The sequence below is a fragment of the Rhinolophus sinicus genome, linkage group LG03 (assembly GCF_036562045.2).
Source record: "Rhinolophus sinicus isolate RSC01 linkage group LG03, ASM3656204v1, whole genome shotgun sequence".
In the NCBI taxonomy this organism is placed as follows: Eukaryota; Metazoa; Chordata; class Mammalia; order Chiroptera; family Rhinolophidae; genus Rhinolophus; species Rhinolophus sinicus.
Genome location: NC_133753.1, coordinates 119,921,255 through 119,942,488, shown reverse-complemented (window position 1 = coordinate 119,942,488; position 21,234 = coordinate 119,921,255). Strand labels below are relative to the sequence as shown.

General features: G+C 35.3%; 1 pseudogene; it reads right to left on the bottom strand.

The window, feature by feature from the left end:
- LOC109455157 (cytoskeleton-associated protein 2) overlaps nt 1-20,341 on the bottom strand; it is a 28,839-nt pseudogene extending 8,498 nt beyond the window's left edge.
- Between the last annotated feature and the right edge of the window lie 893 nt (nt 20,342-21,234).

Genomic DNA, 21,234 nt, shown 5'->3' with positions numbered 1-21,234 from the left:
AGGAGTTATTGCGGGCCAGATCGGGTGAGTAGGGAGGGTGTTCCAACATAGTTATTTGTTTACTGGCTAAAACCTCCTTCAGAGACAGTGCTATGTGAGCTGGTGCATTGTTGTGATGCAAGAGCCATGAATCGTTGGTGAAAAGTTCAGGTCATTTTCATCTAACTTATTCACGCAGCCTTTTCAGCACTTCCACATAGTAAACTTGGTTGACTGTTGGTCCAGTTGGTACAAATTCACGATGAATAATCCCTCTGATATCAAAAAAGTTTAGCAACATCATCGCAACAAGTTCGAGAACTTAATTGTCAGACCTCATATAAGACAATATTAAATGTAATACCTCTTATGAAATATGCTATAGAGAACCTGGTAAGGTTCAGTGGACACATTTTGGAAAGTCACAGTCCCAACAATGCAGGAGCTGGGACATGGACCCAATTACAGGTCACTTTATTGGTTAAAATATGGACTTTGTGACTGAAAGCTGTAATTAGGCATAGCTCCCTCTGAACTATAATTCTGTTCTAGGTGACTAAAGGAGGTATGCCTAGACTCAAAAGGGGAACTTTTATGATAGTAAGTCATTTATTCTCTTACTATAAATTTTAGAATTGACTTCCAAATCTGTTATTACTGCACATAAACTATAGTAGGCGGTATTCTTTAAAAGTTACATTCTGTGAGGTAGTAAATTATAGGGTTCCCAAAACTACTGGCTTTCATAATTTTTAAAAGCATAAAACTTTCTTTGCTAATGCAACTATACTTACTCAAAGTTAAAATATATATTTAGGTGTTGAAAAGTTTAGATAAATACTTCTATGCCGAATATAAAATTCACAGACCTATGTTAAAGTGTTGACATTTTGATTTAGGCATATAAGAATTTCTCTTTATTAGATATTTCTAGTAAAGTGAAGGAAAGAACAACTTCCTGGAGGAGAAATTTCATTTTTTGAGTCTTCTAGCAGTTGTAAATCTCAACAACTTTAACTTGTAAATCTACTACTTAAATGAAATTTCATTTGTCAAGTGTAGAAGGCTTTAATACCCCACAGCAAATGTAAGGTGCTCTGCATGCATTAGATCTCAAGTTTACTTTGTTAAATTTTCATATCTCTTAACCTGTCATATTAACTGAATGTCAGAGACTTCTGAGTTCCCACCTAAGTGTTTGCTTGTTTTATCAGGCAGATTAGAGTAAAAATCCTACTTGCTTTATTGAACAGTGTTTTAAAACAGACTGTGATGTTATCAAGTTCTTCAAATTTTAATGAAAAACCAGTTACATTTCTGAAACGGTCTAAGTTAAGTCAATATGTAAGCAGTGAGAAGGGCCATACTCACACAATTCCAATGAGATAACATGTCATTAAGCTAATAAATATTTCCTAAGTAGGCCTGCAAATTAACATTGCTATAAAAGAATCGCCTATTATTTGTTTCATTTGAAAATATGCATTAGAATGCTAAGTATAGAATAGTGTGGGGAAACAATGATTTTTGCCCTGTGTAAAAAATATGTGGCTCCAAAACAAATGTATGTGCATTAGTCTGAATGGCAAACTCAAAAGGTTATATTAATCTGGTGTCTACATTGTTAGGGAAATTATCCTTAGTCATTTACTCATTAGATACTCAATGAATGTACCAGATAGAGGAGTAGAGGGAAGGGCAACACACTCATAGGCATGTTATAAGATGTGACATATGAGTACCTAGGGAGCTGGTCCAGAAAAGTGAAGATCAGAGTGCTGGAACAACAGGAACAGACAATAAGAAGTGTGAACATGAAGGGCTTTATGTTCTAACCTCAGGAGAGTTGATGTTATCTTAAAACTATTGCAATCCGTTGGAGAGTTTTAAACAAGGAATATTATACATGGATTATAATTTTAGGAATGTTATTCTAGCGGCATCATGAAGTTCAGATAGGACAAGCCTAATTGTGTGGGGTTGCTGCACGGTAAACTGAAGATGAGATTAAAAGCTAGTCAAAGTAGGCCTGGAGATCCAGTATGTGCCGTCATTGACATAGGATAGGAACGAACAGAATAAGACAATTTCTACAGGAGTTGGATATTGATGACTGTATTCGTTTTCTATTGATGCTGTAACGAATTAGCACAAAATTAGTGAATCAAAATAACACAAATGTATTATTTTACAGTTCTGGAGATCAAAGCCTGAAATCAGTTTCACTGGGCTTAATTCAAAGTGATAGAGGACCGTGTTCCCTCAGGTGGCTCTAAGGGAGAATTTGTTTCCTTGGCTTTTCCAGTTTCTAGACACCTCCTGCATTCATTGGTTTATGGCCCCTCCTTCTGTCATCAAAGCTATCAGCATAGCACCTTCAAAACTTCCTTTGCCCTCCTGCTTTCCGACCCCGCCTCTCTCTAATAAGGACCCATGATTTCATTGCACTCACCACGTAATCCAGAATAACCTTCTCATCTCAAAAGTCTCAACTAAATCACATTTTCAAAATCTCTTTTGCCATATAAGGTAACAACTTCACAGGTTCCAAAAATTGGGATGTGGACATTTTTTTGGGGGACTTATTCTGTCTCCCACGATGATGAATGAAAAGTTGAGTTTTAGCCTGACATTCACATATTTATCTTGTCAGTATGGATAATTAGTGATACTATTCTCTGATACAAAGAATAAAGAGAACTGGGAAGGTTGAAGGGAGAACAAATGACTTTATTTATGGACTGAAAATCTGAAATTGATCTACCTCAATGTGGGACATCACATAGTTAATCAGTAGAAAGTTGACCATATGTGTTAAAAGATTTCGGAAGCTGAAAATATTTTTTCCTTGGTAGCCCGAGACGGTATTTGTTGCCACAGCTTTGTCTAGTCCATTCTGGTGTTTCAAGGAGGAGAAGAGGTTAAAAGATAAATGGTACGTAATTTGCTTTTATATTAAGTAGCTAGCAGTTTTTAGGAAAATGGTTGAGCATCTGGGAAATGTTAGCGTTGAAGTTCTCTTGTTCCATCAGGTAACTAACATTAGTAACGTGAGATAACATCTTAGAGCTAGGAGTAGTCAAAATATCTTCAGTAGTGCAATGCAGTTTGACCGGAGTATATGCCTTTTCTTTATCTCTTCATGTCAGTTACAACACACAGCTGCCTATCTGTGGCAGACATTCTTTCACAATTCTGTTTGGTTTCTTGATGATTGCTAGTTGTATTAAGGACTGGGGCTGGAGGTACTAAATTTATTTGATGCTAAATCAAGCCAGAGACAAAATGAAAACCAATCTGAATAAATAAATCAATTTATCATGTAAGGATGCCAAAAGTCCTTTCCTGATTCTATATCACCTTACCTTTGGAACTTTCATTTCTTGCCATTGCATTTTTTGATAAATTCCATATTCCCATCTTAAATGGCAAACATCTCCTTTTGACTCAATAATATTTGCATTTATCAGGTCTTTTGAGCTACATGTTTTTATTTTATTTATTTTTTTTTTATTTTTATTTATTTTTAATTAAAATTTATTGGGGGTAACAATGGTTAGCAAAGTTACATAGGTTCCAGATGTACAATTCTGTAATATATCATATTGTGTGTTCACATGTTTTTATCTTCAAAAATGATGACATACAGAAGAAAAAAATATAAGAAAGAAAACTAAATCACATAGCACTCCTAATCCTAAATCCTAATTTTAAGGAGCATCTAACATATTAAAAGGCCAAACCAATAACACTGCATTACTAGGATTTTCTTCAACAATGATATTGATCCTTTTTACTGTAACAACATAAGAGATTCTATCTCAGGCACTGGGACTAATAGAAGATGAAAATACAGAATGACAAGATTAAGAAAAGGAAGACAGACTGGTCAGAGAGAAAATGAAGAGTCACAGGGTGGAAAAAAACAATATATATGCAGATGTGGGGTGATAGAAAGCCTTAAAAAATGAAGAAAATACTGATATAGATAAAGTACGGAGACAGATTTCTTTGGGAGCTGAATTTTATATAATTTGGATGGCAATCATAGTTGTGGCAATACACAAAATAGTAATAAGGTTTTTTTTGTTTTTTTTCATGAACCTTTTTCTAGATCCAATATTCAGGAGATGTCCATTTGATGGTATTCAAGCAGCTTCAAAATAATGATTCAGATTTAGAGGGACTAGATTCCTATATTGGAATAAAAAAGGGTTCTTTAGTAAACAATTATAATAGATAGGTAAATATAACATACAATAGCTTGAGCTATTAAAATATGTAAAAATGTGATGGTGAAATGTATTGCAATTTGCCAATTTCTTTTTCTGGGTTGTTACCATTACAGAAAAAAAAGAAAAAGGAAAAAAAGAAAAGAAATTATGGCAGATCAACCTGAAAATGGTGTGAGAGTAGGCAATCTCTGTGTCATGTCAGCTGGCTTACAGGGCAAGACCAAACTATGACAGTCTATCGATGTTAGTACATACAAATTATTTTGTGGTTTTTATAATTTTAGCTCATATTTAAATTCTAATAAGAAAATTAGCCAGTTTTTCTTTGTTGGGTCTCTGTCAAGATTCCCTTTTTATTGTTCCCCTTGAACTCAGTTCCCAGTTCTAGCATGTCGTTTTCCTTTTTCCTTTTCCATTTTTCATCCTTTTCCATTTTTACCCCTTCCATCTCTCTTTCGCATTTTTATGGGTTGGAACTAAAACTAAACCAAGCAAAACCTGTCACTTCTTGCCTACTGACTTGTGTATGTATGTATGTGCTTGGGTCTGAGTGTATTTGTGTGTGGCAGAAACATGGACGAGGATGACAAGGAAGGATGATGTTATAAAAGAAAATGTCACGAAAACTATGAAAATTGTTACTTGGAGAGATAAAGTAGTTACTGACAAGGGGACAAGAAAAAGAACAAAAATACCTTTAGAGAAAAAGGTAATGCTTTCACTTTTCCATGTAGATTTTGGGTCAATATTCATGTTACTATAGCACTAGAAGATAACAAATTATACTTTATTTAGAAGAAAAAGAGCAATTGTGGTTGTGCAAAAGATGTAGAAAAGAGACAGACCCTAAGGAAATATACTGAAATAAAGATGGCAAATTGTGCCTATGGTTTGCCAATAGTTTATAGTAGAAATGAGAATAATATGATGATAGCAGTTGTTAAAGGATGAAGAAAGGTGGATGAACATAAGTAGGATCCATATAAAGTAATGGGAGGTTTGAAAAAGCATGTTCTGATATTTTCTTCTGTTAGAAGAAAAAAAGGGGGTAGTTCAAGTAAGTGGAAAGTGTAATTAAACTAAGGGGCCCCTCAGAGAAGGAAATGGAGGGAAAAATTCTAGGGAAAGGAGGAGATTAATTGAAAAAAGTTTAGTGGAGGAGACCAGGGAGGATTTATAAACTCTCATTCTGATTGGATTTGAAGATAAGAGGAGAAAATCAGTGAAAGGGTTAGAGGAAATTGTTGATTATTGCTCCACTTTGTATAATCATGTAGTAGCCTGACCTTAGAATGACTTTCTGAAGCTTAGAGAACTCTGAGAGCAAAATTGTACCACGGGGAACTGTAATAGTTAGGAGTAAAAATTAGACTTCGCATGTCGAAGGTTCAGCATGAGGGTCAATTCTAGCAATTTCCCATAACTATCATTCATAGAAGGCCACAGATTTGGTGATAGAGCTCTATTTAAAGTCAGCAAAGGAGAAGCACACATAGGCCCTAGAAATAAAGTGGAGTCTAAGGTGAGGTGGCTGATATTTCAGAGCTATACAACAAAGATGATGTGTTATTATTTCCCTCCTTTTTTTAAACAAGGAAGGAAGATGTCAACCTCAAAAGCCTTCAGAGAAAAGAAGTCCATTAAACCAGAACCTGATAGTTCAGGCAGGGAGGTCAGGAGGAAGAAGCTGGCATACATGAACGGGCACTGGATTGCTGCAAAGAATGAGATAGTCATTTTAGAGTCAGCCAGGTTCACACCCCACATTTCCTAATTTTAGTGACCTGTGTAATCTAGTAAAACAGTCTTCTATTCTGAATTTCACTTCTTTTGAGTAAACAACACACTTTTCCAAGAGTATCTGCTTGTTTGCTGAGTTTACGAGAGTAGGGGAAAGGAATGAACAGAGTCAGCTGGGGTGGGGGGACAGTGGTGTCTCCATTTTCAGATATGGAGCAAGGAAACAAGACCCCAGCATCTAATGCTGAAGGTCACCCAGTGGAATCCATGCACATTAAAATACATAGTCCCTTATGATCAAAGGGGGAACATCTGAGTCATTTATTGAAGCTTCTAGAACAGTCTAACCCTTCCCCTGGGGCTTTGTTTAAGCACATATTATTAACAAAACTCATGACTTAAGCTTGCCATTTTCATCTGAGCAGCATTTTTTTTGGAGGCTACTGATTTATTCTATTTTAAACCAACATTATAATATGACACTTAATTATATATTGGTTTTCTCATTGTTGCAAAACAATTCCTTTCCCTTTATTCTTGACAAGTTTTCTAGACCCAGAAATAAAAAGGTAATATCACATCACTGTGTACGTCTATCCTCCGGGGTCAGAGATTAGGCCACACCAAAGGGCTTGAGGAAAAGGCATATAAATTAAAATGTAATACAAGGGAACAAGATCACCCCTCTCTCCCACGTAACAAAAGAGTGAGGAGAGGTACACCAAAACTCCAGAGTGATGAGTTATTTCTCTACTTCAATATATATATTTTTAAATCAACATATTAAAATAATTATTTTTTAATAAAATTGATTTAAAATGACTGTGTTAAAACTATGGATTAAAATCATCTGTGTGCTCAGATTCTTGCAAGGTAAGGCCGATGAAATTGTACAAAGATGCGCTGAGGCAGGAGCAGACTGCCTGACCACACTATGCCCAGTTTCGTCTAAGCTTACATTGTCTATTGTGTTTGTAGACCATTAGGATCTGAAGTTTCTGTGACCACTCTAATTGTCAAAATTATATAGTTGGAGTTTATAAGAGGTAGTGTAGGCAATAATTCCCTCACCTTTTTCTCTTGTAAAATGTTGGTTGTATTTATTTTTTAGCTTTGGGTCATCATTTTTATTTTTGAAGATTTTATCCAATTTCAGATAATAAAATGTTCATGTAGAACATATACATGATGTTCGTAAATTCGTTAGATTTTCAAGTAACCTTATTAAAATTCCCACTTTATAGATATTTTTTAAACGACTCAGTGTTTGAAAGATGTGCCATGTATGGATTGGCTGAACTTTGATCACTGTTTCTGTTGCTTTTTAACTTGTAGGTCATATAGGTCATGTAAATAATTAAACAGGGCCACTCTGTATGTAGGAAGCGGGAGTAGGGTTTGGGAGAGAGAAGGCAGAGGGTGTATGTAGTTAAGAGGAAGAAATAAACCAGAAAACAAGCAAGAAATGCAAAGTAAGGAATTTTAAATTATTCTTTGGCTCAGAATATTGTGTCTCCATAACATAAAGCAGAGAAATCAATTTCTAGTCTATTGTCAAGCTAGGATGTGACAGGTGGCTGAACTTCACCCTCAACTAAATCCCGAGCCTCAATTATGGATTGAATTCCTGTCATGCTTTATATATATTTTTGTTTACTTTTCACAAGAAATAAAATAAATCAATGGTGGTGAGGTGAAAAGAAGGAATGGGGTGGAGAATGAAAAGGAAATATTATATTGACTAAAGACTATTTCATACAGATTTCTTATTCTCTTAAAAGACCCCATCCTGAACCTTAATCCATATTTTCTTCATAATGAAGTTTCTTTAGAGATGGTGGGACTCACACAGGAAGGAAGATTATTATTCTAAGCTCATCTGTGTAATTTCCTAACTTATGTTTGTTAAGCCCATTTTGAGGCACACTCTGGGGTTCGGATATTTTTGAGGTTATGTGGCAGATTTCAACAATAGAGTGTGGTGCACCTCCGTTTTGATATTAACTTCTGACCTACATAGAACTATTTCTGGTCTTCAGAACAACTGTCAAAGGGTTAGCACTTTCTAATAAGCTGGTTATTGGCAGAAGAAGTAAAAGTAGTCCCCAGGTAAATATGTCTGCCTTTTTCAAAGTGTATAAAATATATCTGAAGAATTTAGGTGTGCTTCCATCTAAATGACTGTCTATCAGTTCGTCTTAGCCAAGATAGACTAGTGATTGACAATTGAGGTACTTATTTCATTTTCCTTAGGCAAGCAATTGAAAACTTTGGTGTGAAATGATGGCAGAGCAGTTTAGGCCTTAATTTGTTTCTGACTTTATTCAAAAGATACATAGGCCTGGCTGAAAGGCAGACATCCAAATCCATAGAAGCAAGTTGTCCAAACAGATTTTAAATTTATAATTGTCTTGTTTTTGAAAACCGCTTACAGCCACAATTCACATTAAAAACCGAGCCCAGTTTTCAGATAAGAAGGCAGTGGGGGCCTGGCAAAAATCCCTTTGCGTTCTTTGTGATATCAAGCATTAAACATTTTGCATTCAAACCATGTAGGCCCGTGATCAAGCAAATGCAGAGCAGAAAGTGATTTCTTTAAGGTACAGAAAAGCTGCAGGGCTTTGTGGGCACAGTTTGGCCTGAAATTTTATATACTCTGGTGACTACTTTCTACTTAATTTTCTTTGAGGACCCTTAAAGACGTTGTTAAAAGTGATGCTCTCACCTCTTCAGTGTGTGAACAAGTTTTCCTGCCATTTTGACTCAAAATGGAAAATGTGAATTGTTGAATCATATTTATATTGATAGACAAATTACCTTCTTCAGTTTGGGCATTCATTATCATCTCTCATGACTTCAACTGCACTGGGGTTCACAAGGACAATACAATTTAAAAGAAAAGTAAACAACTGTTTCCACCAGTTACTTTTATGAAGTTCCTGCTAACTCCTGCTATCCAGGCAGAGGCCAATTGAAGGTTGTAGATGCAATTGGCTACTGGCAGTCAAAGTTCCAGATAGGAAGGGAACTCTCACTTGAGGTGAGACTCTTATAGTCTTCCATTCTACTTCTCAATAACAAGAGTAATAATAACTTCACTACAATATCACACAATATGTGTCAGTACAATTATATCTGACAATAACATTTTCAAATATAAAATTATACACGCAATGAGTAACTGTTGAACAATGAATGACTCTTAACATTCATTAATAAGTGATTTTCTAATATTTTTCTTTTGTAATAACTTTCACAAATATTAAGATATCTGTTTTAAGATTAGACAAGTGGTATCCAGATAATTTACATGACGGGCTTAATTTCACATGGCTTAGTAAAATGATAGGGGCAAAAGTCAGTTCTGCTTTCTTCTCCTGTGCTGCTGTCTTTGGCCCATGCTGTGTGGAAAATTAATTTCCGGTTGCCTATTATGCCAGTCGAGTCTGCCTCCTGTAGAACTAAGGCCATAACCCCTATTTAGGCTGAGGATGTTACATCTTTTTTCCCATACACTTTATTTGATTGTCCTTCCTTCCTATTTAAGCTCACCCTGGGTCCTCTGGAAATCTCCAGCCTTTGTCAGCAAAGATTATTGTGGGCTGGAAGACACATCCACAATTACCCAGGTCAAAGTGCAAGGTGGTGAGCACATTCATTTTATCAGCCTGTATTTTAAGGGAGAGGTTTCTAGGTGAAAAGCCAGGTACATCTTCACATTCTAACCACACTAATGAGATTAACTTCCACTTTTATGTGGGAGACAGCACTGATAATCAACTGAAAGTGAACTGGAGACTTTCCCTTTCCCCTCCTGAAAAATTCTACCAAGTTTATTGAGCATGTAGTATGTGACTAGAACTGTGTGCGGGGCTGTGAGTATAAGGGTGTGTAGACATGCTAGTACAGATGTGCGTTTGGATGGGGAGGAGAACACTGTGTATTTGAAGTGATGATGGCTGTCAGAGACCATCAGGGACTATACCGTAGTATCTGTCTTACAGAAATATCAGAATCATGTGCCATGGACTTTGATTTTTGCTGGCATCTTCTTGAATAAAATATGTCACATCCTCCTATGGGAAAGGAGAAGGGGGAAATCAGTGCTTAGAGTTTTTGGGAAATGGGAGATCTGGCAAAAGCAAGATTGAACTTCTGTGTTACTGTGTATCTGGGTACCTTCCCAGAGAGGGCTGGAGGCCGTGATCGAGTCAGAACCACAATCATTTGCACTTATATTAGTCGTAGTTATAACATGTGCTGGACGACAGCTTTTTAAGTCCCTCAATAGACATTAATGCTCAGAGACTGTAGCAATCCTCACTTGCAAGTGCGATTCATGAGGATCCAGTTTTGGGAAAAGGAGACATGCTAGGAGAGGCAAGCCAGCTGGCCTTGATTCTTTATACATTCTAGCAATACTGGTCTGACAGACTCCCCTGAAGCTCATAACTAGGAGGGAAACTCCAGCTTTTCCCATGGCTGGCATGCGCCATGACAATCCTCTAACACCATTGCTACCATTGCATACCAATAAATAAACAAAGAGGATTTTCTAACTGGGTGAACCAAAACCTCAGATTTATTAAAATGACAAAGAGACTGGTCATGGTGGAAGATGAACAGGTTGGTGCTGATCCTGTAGGTTTAAACTCCAAGACCTGACGGCTAAAGTCGTGTGCCCTCTGTCCTTACATGACTATCGCCCTGCTTCCATTCTTTATGTCAGAGAAGGACATCACAAAGCACCAGTGGCATCCTGTATGAGTCATATAAAAGTGGGACTTTACTTGCCCTCTTCCTATGCCTTAACAAAGAATGATTAGGTGATTTTAAGAATGAGTCAAATTCACAAAATGCTCTTTGAACCCAAGGTCCATAAGTTTAGTACCTAGGTTTTCTTCTATGCAGTTTATTGTGTCAGGTCTTATGTTTAGGTCTTTGAGCCATTTTGAGTTAATTTTGGTACATGGTGATAGATAGTAGTGTAGTTTCATTCTTTTGCACATGGTTTTCCAATTCTCCCAGCATCATTTATTGAAGAGGCTGTCTTTTCTTCATTGTATGTTTTTGGCTTCTTTATCAAAAATTATCTGCTTTATTTACGGTGGCCAAGGCATGGAAACAACCAAGTGTCCTTAGATAGATGATTGGATAAAGAAGTTGTAGTATATATACACAATGGAATACTATTCAGCAGTAAGAAAAGATGAAATAGTACCATTTGTGACAACACTGATGGATCTTGAGATTATTATGCTGAGTGAAATAAGTCAGACAGAAAAAGTTGAGAATCATATGATATCACTGACATGTGGTATATAAAACTGAAGAAAAAACAAAAGAAGAAGACAAACAAATGAAGAAACAAAAACTCATGGACACAGACAATAGTTTAGGGGTTACCAGATGGTAAGGGGGGAGGGAGGTGGTAGATGAGGGTAAAGGGGATCAAATATATGGTGATGGAAGGAGAACTGACTCTGGGTGGTGAACACACAATGTGATATATAGATGATGTAATACAGAATTGTACACCTGAAATCTATGGAACTCTACTCACAATTGTCACCCCAATAAACTTTAAGAAAAAGAATGAGTCCTGTGTGCGTTCTGAACTTTGTAAGAATAACAGGTCAGATTTTAGGGTATATGATCTATAGACATGTCTGCAACAAACAGAAGTCCCATCACTTCATAGGGAAAAGAGTGAATTTGTCCTCACACCAAGGCGAAAAAATAAAAAATCACTTAGAGGTAGTCATAGAAAGGAAAATGTGTCTGCTGGTGGGGCTGATAAACTGGATATCTGGTGGGACAGTCTCTTATATGTCACAGTTGTCAGTTTTTGTGGTATAAATACTTCTACTATGTCAGTTTAACAAATGGAACTCAAAATTTGTGAATGTTTAATAATTGGCACATGCAAGCCACTATAAGGTGGCTCCAGCAAAGACTTTATAACTGCATATTTCCCACATGGGAAACAAATTGACCTTTGTAGAACCTACTTTACTCTTTTGGATTCACTGAAAATAATTACAAAGGATCAATTGTCACTCTCCATTTGTATGGCGACTGTGCAAGAATTGTACCCTTCTGTTTAGGTTGCCAGCCACTAATGCATATCCCAAGAATACCTTTACATTAATGGAATACACTGTGCTGAGGTTTATGGATTAGGGAGATTTCAAAGTCAAGGGCACAGATTTCAAGCCTTACGTTGTCAAGAAAGGAATCCAAAGAACTGATGATAGCAACATAAGAAAAAAGAGCAAGAAGAAATCAAGAATTGTAAAACAACCTAGAATGAAAGAAAGAATTCATTTCTGTAGTCATTCAGTTATTAAACATTAACCAATTTTTGTCCTTATCAACCATATATAGAGAATGGAGAAAGCAATACACTCATAAAAAAAAAGTGGGAAAAGAAGGACTTTTAAACAAGTATTGTTAAAATAAACTAGCCAGACATACAAAGAAAGCTATAAGTGAAATGTTTCTCACACCATGCACCAGAATAAACTCCAAATTGAACTATGAAAGTAGAAATGTATAAAATGAAACCATATAGATACTATAAGAAAGGATGGATAAATTATTTTATTATCTAAGAGTGGGCAGATCTTTTCTAACCATGGTAATGAAATAAACTTTTTTTTAATTATTAGTTTCAGATGTAAAAAACAACATAGTGATCAAAAAAACAAACAAAATCAACAAAAAATGACAATTGGAAATAGCAATATATGCAATTAAGAAAATTTAATGAGTTAATGAGATAGGAAGTGGTCGAGTTGGGATTTAAGTAAGGAACTCAAATATCATTCTGAGAAAGTAGCGTTTGAACCAAGACCTGAGTGATAAAAGAAAACCAGCAAAGCAACGTTCCAGAGTCAGCCATCAGGTGGAAGGAACAAAACATACAAGGTACTCAGAGCCAGGAAAATGCTCTTTAAGTTCAAGGTACAGCTATTGTGGCTGGAACCTGCTGAATAAATATGAAGAAGATTGGTAGGAGGTGAGGCTGAAGAAATACACTAGAATAGGTCACATGGTATCTTGCATGCCATAAAAAGACTATTTCATTCAAATTTTAATGAGAAGACTTTAGAGAGTTTAAAACAATGAGTGATATCTGATTTGCATTTTTAAAATGATCACTCCATTTACTTCCAGGGATTAGGGGATGGAAAGAAAGGAATACTGGAGTAGAGGAGTGTGGATTAGTTTGGAAGAATCCAGAAACAGACACCTATGGTTGCTTATCACATATCCTACTTAGTAGAAATCTGCAGATAGACAGAGCTTACAGGGGACAAAATAGGATGTACAGACTTGGCTTTGAAAGGAACTGACAATTTCTGTATTGAAGAAACACAGAATCACAGGTTTTTGTGAGATTAACTGAATGCAGTGACACCCAATGGCACAGTGTTTCCTGAATAACGCAGTCTAATCCAACGTTTGAAATCAAATGTAAATGGAATGAAGCCTATCTTGACTGTTACATTGATGGTTAAAACTGCAAATGATTGGTTTAGTCTGCAAAATGCTAGCAGAAAAATGAAACTCAGACACCTTCTAACAAATAAAATCTCATGTGCAAAGAATAAAAATTAGTGACTATCTCCACCTCAAAGAAAGAAATGAAGGAGAGACAATTTATTTTCCATTTAATTGGATCAAAAGCCCATTGTGTGATGACTTTAATTGTGCATCCCATGGGCAGACAGACATTTCATGAATTCAACATGGATTTGGAAGGTCATAGACAACAAAAGCATTTCTTCCATTATGTCTATTTATGGTTCTAACTTTCAGTAATTAACCCAGAAATGGAATAAACTATTTTTAATTAACCTGAAGATAAAGCCTTTAAGAAATTCATTTTCTATAAATTTTAAATGACTCTTTATGCATTAGTTCATTTTAATTATTAAAAATACAATTCTAGACTGAGGTTTGAATCATATACTAATGTACCTCAAAATTATTTAATGTTATTTACCATTAAGAGTCTTATTGGAGGTGAATTTTCAACTTTGTCATTATCATGATAACATAATAGTGACAAAATACAGTAGCTGTCTTATGTTTTTGAAGTGGTCTTCTTTACAGTTATTTTTATACATGTCTAGAAATTATATATATGGTGATTCTCTTTGCAAGTAAGTTCCTTGCATTAAGCTGTTTCAAACCTGCTACCAAAGACCAATGGTACACTTATAAAAAAGAAATGAGTATGAATGAATTTCATTACCTTTGTAATTAATATGCATTAATTAGTTATTGATAATATGTACAAGAGCATACATGAGACACATGCATCCACAGTATATGCAGTAAATTTTATGAGTATGAAATGTCCTGCAACAAATCGTGCACATAACTTTTTATTTAATCATCATTTTCTAGGTTAAATATTGTACAAATAGTAGCCAAAGATTCATAACACAGTAACAGTTATACTGATCATTTATACTTTGACTGGGAAGAGATAAATACCTCAATTTCTGAGAAAGAACAGGAACTGCAGGATAACTATGCCTCATGAGAGGTTCCCAGGATCCTTGGAAGTTCTGCTGAAGGAATTATTTTGTCAACCTCTCAGCAGCAGAATTGCATTGCTCTTTATCTGCTCCTGTCAGTACCAACCAACTTGTAATGTTTACTCTTCATCTTAAACTAGCTCATCCATTTCCCCTGTGTGAGTTTTCCATTTAATCACAATCTTCCCTGTTTGGGCAGAGTGACACCACCATGAAGGCCACTGGCAAACCTGTACCTGAATTTCTTTTTAAGCTGTGTGTCACTTTTGTGACGTCAACTGTGGTCAGGAGGCTGGGTCAATAATAGCAACAGATTCCCTTCCAAGTGGACCAGGAGAATGGCTGCCATATTGATGTTTGGCTTGTACAGTCACTTAATATTTGAGATATGACTGATTACAGCTCTTAAAGCCCCACCTTTCAGACTCTTTATGTATTTCAGTTAATGGAAATAAAAGGGAAAGGACAGGATCAAAAGGGAAAATATACATAAAGGTCTCATGGCATCCCATAATATTAGAAAGTGAAATAGCTCTTCAAGTAAGCAATAATTCCTGAAAGCAATGCATTCATGTAGTCATTCAATCATTTAGTTATTTGTTTCACATAAATTGGTTTTCTACTATATTTCATGAACTAAACAAATAAGGTTTCAGTCTCTATGCCCCGCCCCCGTGGCTGTCATGGGTTAATTACTTTAGGAAATGAAAAACAAATTAAATAAATGATAATTGAGACTATGAAGAACTTTTTATTTGAAATTAAATGATGATATCTATTTTCTGAGATGAAGTGGGAGAGGCCTCATCGGATAGTTTGCTTAGGGAAGGTATCTCTGAGGAGATGTTATTTGAGCTGAGACGTGAAAAATGAGAAGGAACCAGCCAAAAGTCATGACATTCAATTTTGTATTGCTTTGCAGTGGTGACGATTAATAGGACAGAGCAGGTTTATTAACATCAACTTTTGACATAGCTCATTCAGTGTTCAGGGCAAAAATAGGTTCAATGGCAAAGATAGGACATAGGAACATTTTCTTCACTTTCTAGTCTTTTAGTACCACAATGGTACACTCATAATAAACCATTCATTGTCTTGCTTATGTAATTTGGGAATAAGAAAATAAATTACCACCTGGAAGAGAATATTTCTCAAGAACGATAGGACAGCATATACCATGAAATTATAGTAACAGCAGCTGAACACTGATCCATCTGGAAACTTTAAACAATGCATCTGGCAATTTATAGTTAAGAACTTGCCACATTTGACAGAAAAGGTCATAAATATTTCTCATTATTACTGAACAAGACACCTGTGAGCTCAGAGTCAACACTTATAAATCTAGAAGCCATACTGGCTGGCTGTCCTGAAGTAAACATAAAGACAGCTAATCTTTCTAATTGGAAAATCCCAGACACACACAAAGAAGTCATAGGTTTGTAAATAAAAGTAAACTGCCTGACACTAGGATGCAGTTGGATTTTAAATATATGTGTGTCATTGACAGGGTCACCAGAGATCCCTGCTTTCCTGGGACTCTTCTGGTTTATGCGAGTTGCCCTGTTGTGTTTTTTTTAAAGTGTCTCCTTTCACTCTCAAACGCATCCTTGTTCCAAATTGAAAGATAAATTATATCGTCTCCTTCGTTTTAACACCCCCTGCTCTAGAATTTAAAAAGACATTAGTTAGAAAGAACTGAACAAATATTTAGATTTCCAACTGTTAGGAAAACAGGTGATGAAAGAGCTGTTACTTATAATGAGGGTATTAATAGCTTAGCATCAGCTACCAGGCTATGATCCACTCTGAGGAGATAAGGAAGGCTCTTAGGGAAAGCAGGCTAGCACGTGGGTGGGTAGGTAGATGATAGATAGATAGATAGATAGATAGATAGATAGATAGATAGATAGATAGATAGATAGATAGATAATGAGAGATGCACACCCTGTGTGATTGGCTAAACTCTGCATTCAGCTAATTGCAACTCCTTTGACGTTCTTTCTGAGAAGTAATGCTGAGCTACTAGCATTTTCTAACTCCCCATGATGTAACTCTTTTTTAAAAATCAGTAAATATGTTTTATGCATACTCTAAAAACCCAGGGAAAGAAAGAAATCATTTATAGAAGAGCTCAACTCAAGCCTAATTTTATAAAGATCAGGAATTACTATATTGAGCATAGAAATTCAAACTTATAGCTTAATTGAATTAACTTATTATGATGAATTCTTGTAGATATGATCCTTATTACATCATCAATAATTTGAAACATACAAAATTTTCAAAGAAAAGTCTTTTGAATTAATTGAACTTCGCTAATATTCTTTTGAACAAATAATGAAATTTTATTTGCAATGAGCAATTGTTTCTTCTCATTACAAACTAGTTTCTCCTTTCCTTTTTAATGGGCCATCTTTCCTAAGTTTTGAACTTTGTCTTTTGCCTCAAAGAACTTATTCAACAAGAGTGGCTAGCATTTTCTACATTAAGAAATTGAGCAATTTAAATCTCAGGATTTCATCAGCAGACTAAATTGAATTAAACCAACAAAGAAAAGCAAATTAGAAATACTTAAAGCATGCTTTTCTTGAAGCAATCAGTCCAAATGTACCATGAAATCAGATCAAGGGTTAGACTGTGAGAAAAGCTGGTGAAGTTTAAAAATAAACTATTAGGAGGCTAAATTAGAATTTTTCCAGTTACAGTGTTTTTTTTGTGTGTGTTTTTTTTTAATATCTCAAAGCTGTGTTTTCTATATATGATACATTTTGGCTAAAATCCACCCAGGTGGTAAGAGGAGGAAAGATTAATGCTAATGCATTAATTATCCTCTTGCCCCAATTAAATATGCATATTAATTAAGATGGTTTATTTCATTATCATCTCAAGATAGTCATGTAATATCTGAATTTCACAAGTTCCTTTTTTTCTAAATTTTGTCTTCAGTGACACAAAGTTGAGCCACATATCAGTATATTGATAATTACAATTAAGGTATAGGTATTTGCAAGGTTTTAAATGGCTATCCTCCAAAAGAAAAACATAAATAAGCACTTGATTAGTGTAATTGAAAACATTATTGTACTTTTAGTCACTAATTGCATCTATATGTGTATCTTTTATAAAGAGACCACTTTATCTCTATATGTGTACAGATATAACTATGCTGCTTTTATTGGTGGTATAATTAGATTAATTTTTACCCATACAACCTTACTTCATACAGCTGCTTAAAGGGCACCTTGCAGAAAAGGGTAGTGGTTTTGCGAAGCAGTGAGATAAAGAAACACTCACAAGCCCCTGAGTTTATAGAGCTGTTGGTCTTGTTTTGATTGGTCGCAAGATCAAAACAGTGCATGTTTAGTACAGCTCAAGAAATCTGTCCCCAGGCACCAGCAGCTCTGCACTCCCATGTCTCCAGAAAATGCCAGATCTGGAGACCATATCAACCTGGAAGATGGATATTTCAGACATGACCATTGTAGACAGGTGACTCTTGGGAAGTCGGACTCGAATACGTCTCTCATCATATCAACTACCCATCTTCTCTCACCAAGGAATCTTTTGGCTTATATTGAGGTCTCTTGATATTGCTACCCTTTTCATTTCTTTCCCTTTTTCTCTTTTTCTTATATTCAGGGAAAGTGAAGGTTCTCATTTCCAGGGAGGTCAGGAGAAAGGGTCAATAACACCAATGTGCCTAACATTTTTTGTTGTTGTTTTTGTTGTTGTTAGTTAAATGAGGAAATCTTTAATGGGTTCCTTCTAACTCTCTGGGGAATGTTTTATAATTGTATAATGTGGAGTCCTCAATAGCTACAAACCCTCACTTTTACAGATTATATTTCTGCTTTGTACAGCTTGGTTCTGTCCCGCCTTTGATTTTCTACTCTTTCTTTTATTGCCAAGTAATCTGTCCTAAAATGCAGCGGTCCTTCCTAATAGAAATGCTTTCAGATATTAGATCAAGAATGCTTCCCTCGAGGAAACAGCATAATGAACTTGAACTTCATGTACCTCTCTCCCCAGGAGAGAAAAGTGGTCTTGCTTCTGAAGTCCCAGGTGAACCAAGCTACATGTGATATTTTAATATCTACTTTGAGTTTGCATAATTTGGGGTATTTTATTTTAAAGTGTCGACAGTTTAAAAATTTGAAATCATAGTAACAAATATAATTCTGAGTTAGTAAAAATGTCACTTTGGCATCATATCTTTTCCCTGTCACTCCCTCCTCCAAGATCTGGTGGTGCCATGTGTCCTGTCCTTCAGCTGAGCATCAGGCCAGAATCCCCCCTGCACATCCCAGCTAAAATTACACTTCACAGGCTTTCCCACATCCTGGATGGAGAAAATGTGGATAGTGTGGAAAGCATATGACTCTGGCCTCAGTTTGAATCTCCATTCTGCCAAGTTTCGGACATTACACAAGTCATTTTGGCTTCCTTTTGGTATTAACTTCCTTATACATGCATTAGAAGACTAGCAATTATCTTTTAAGCTTGTTGTGATCGTTCAAGAAGATGAAAGTGTAAATCACCGTTGTGCTGGCACACGTTAGGTTCTCAATATATAATTAAACTTTATACTTTTTCTACTTGGCAATCAAACACGTCTGTCTTCAATCATAAAAACGCATTTATCTTATTGTAATAATAGATAAAATAAGTCCTTCCTTAATGCCTTGATTTTCTTTCTTGTGGGTACTTAATGTCTTAATTTTTTTCCTGTAGAACCTGAGAGTTAAAACTCTAAAACATCACAGAAGCTAAGATTCATCCATAGTTTTACACATTTCTAAGCAGAATCTAGTTTTACTTTTCCCATTTCCATATAATGTTTGAATGTATACAGTTATAGATTTGAACAGTATATATATATATATATATATATATATATATATATATATATATAACAGATAAATATATATCTGTATTATTTTCAAATTCTTAAATTATTACTTTTAAGAGTTCTTCATGGTTTTATAGTGGTATTTCTGGTTGTGTAATATCCTAATTAACTGCTGAAAAATTAAGGATACTTCCTAAATTCAACATCATAGATAATGTTGCTATGAAAAGTTTCATTCATATAATTTTTAAAAACAAATCTAAGTGAAATAACTTGTCTGGGTAATGCCTATTTTTTAAGTGGCTCTTAATAGCAATATGTGAAAGAACAGCAGATTTTGGAGGTAACAACTCTGTCTTTACTCAAAGGAATTGTGCTAAAATTGAGTTCAATTAAAAATGTCTTCCTAATGACAAACCTTAGGGAGATACCTTTGAGCAGCCAATGCCTTTGACTTCTTGAATCCTTCACTTAGGATGGCCTGTCTTACTCACGAACTTCCAGTAAATCACAATAGAAATCTGGGATCACTGCTTAATGTGATGTATTTGCCAAAAATGTGCCTCTAGTATAATGGTTTTTACACATATAATCAATAATACTTATCTAGGAAACAATAAATTATGAAGACTCTCATAAATAATTTGTCCAGTATAGGAAGTTTGTCTTCATATGTGTATTTACTATTTTATTTTCATTTGCCTATTTCCCAGACCCATTTTGATTACTCTTAACGTCTTTACTTTAATCGAATAAGTATGGCATCTTCCTAATGCCAGTTTTTTATTCAGAGTTTCAACTGATTCTGAATATGGAAGATTCTTTCCTGAAAAAGCAAATTGCCCATTTAGTGTACATTTCATTTCCTTGGCAGGAGTTTTCGTGTTCAGCCCTGTTAGGATATGTTTGACTTACCTCTCTTGATTTATGTCACTTTCTTTTTCTTTTTCTGCACACCCCTCTCGCCTTCCAGCCCTTCCCATTCATTCGAGGATATGAAAGTTCAAAGTAGTTGAATTGGCCTCCCTGAAGACAGAGTTTGACACAAATTGCAGAAACTTTCCTATAAAGTTGTATATCAGATGAAGAGATTTTAAAAGAAATAGCTGCCTAAACCATCTCCTTTCATATTACCTGGAGAGTGAGTTTTTGTCAGGAACTATCATAATGAATAGTAGGTGAAGATACATTGCCCAGTATATCCACTAATAACACATTATAGACATTATTCCCATGAATAATTGAATTTGTTTCCCACAGAGTTCACATTATTAGCATTCATTTGAGTACCATGATAATAAATTCAGAGAAAAAAACTCACTCTGAATTTTTAATAATATTTTGCCTCTGTATGATATGTTATATTTTGGAAGTGAGATTTAATGAATTATAATGAACTAGTGAGTTCCACAGATGTACCTTGGAAGCAAGTCAAATACCTTATACCCATTTTGCAGTGTAAAAAACAGAGGATCTGAGAGATTAGAGATTTGCTCCGCATATTCCCATAAGTGTGACATTAGAAGGAAATAACATAAAATTGCTGGGTTTTTTTTGTTTTTTGTTTTTTTCCTGAGGTCTGTAGTCAGAAGACATTTTAATTATTCTGTTAGGAAACAGGAAATTAAGATACAAATGTAATGTATCTTGTTTCTTATCAAAACTGAAATATTAAGATATACAAACAGCACTGACAATACCTTTTAAGATGGTAAGTGAAACAAAGGACACTGGCTTCTAGATCCATTAAATCTCTTCAATAATAAAGATGACTATCAGTAAGCATTAGGCATATGAGAGAAGGACAGAGTAATGGCAATTTTTAGGTGAATTGCCCTTAAGATTCAGGTCATGTGTGTTCGTGTTAGTTAGGAAA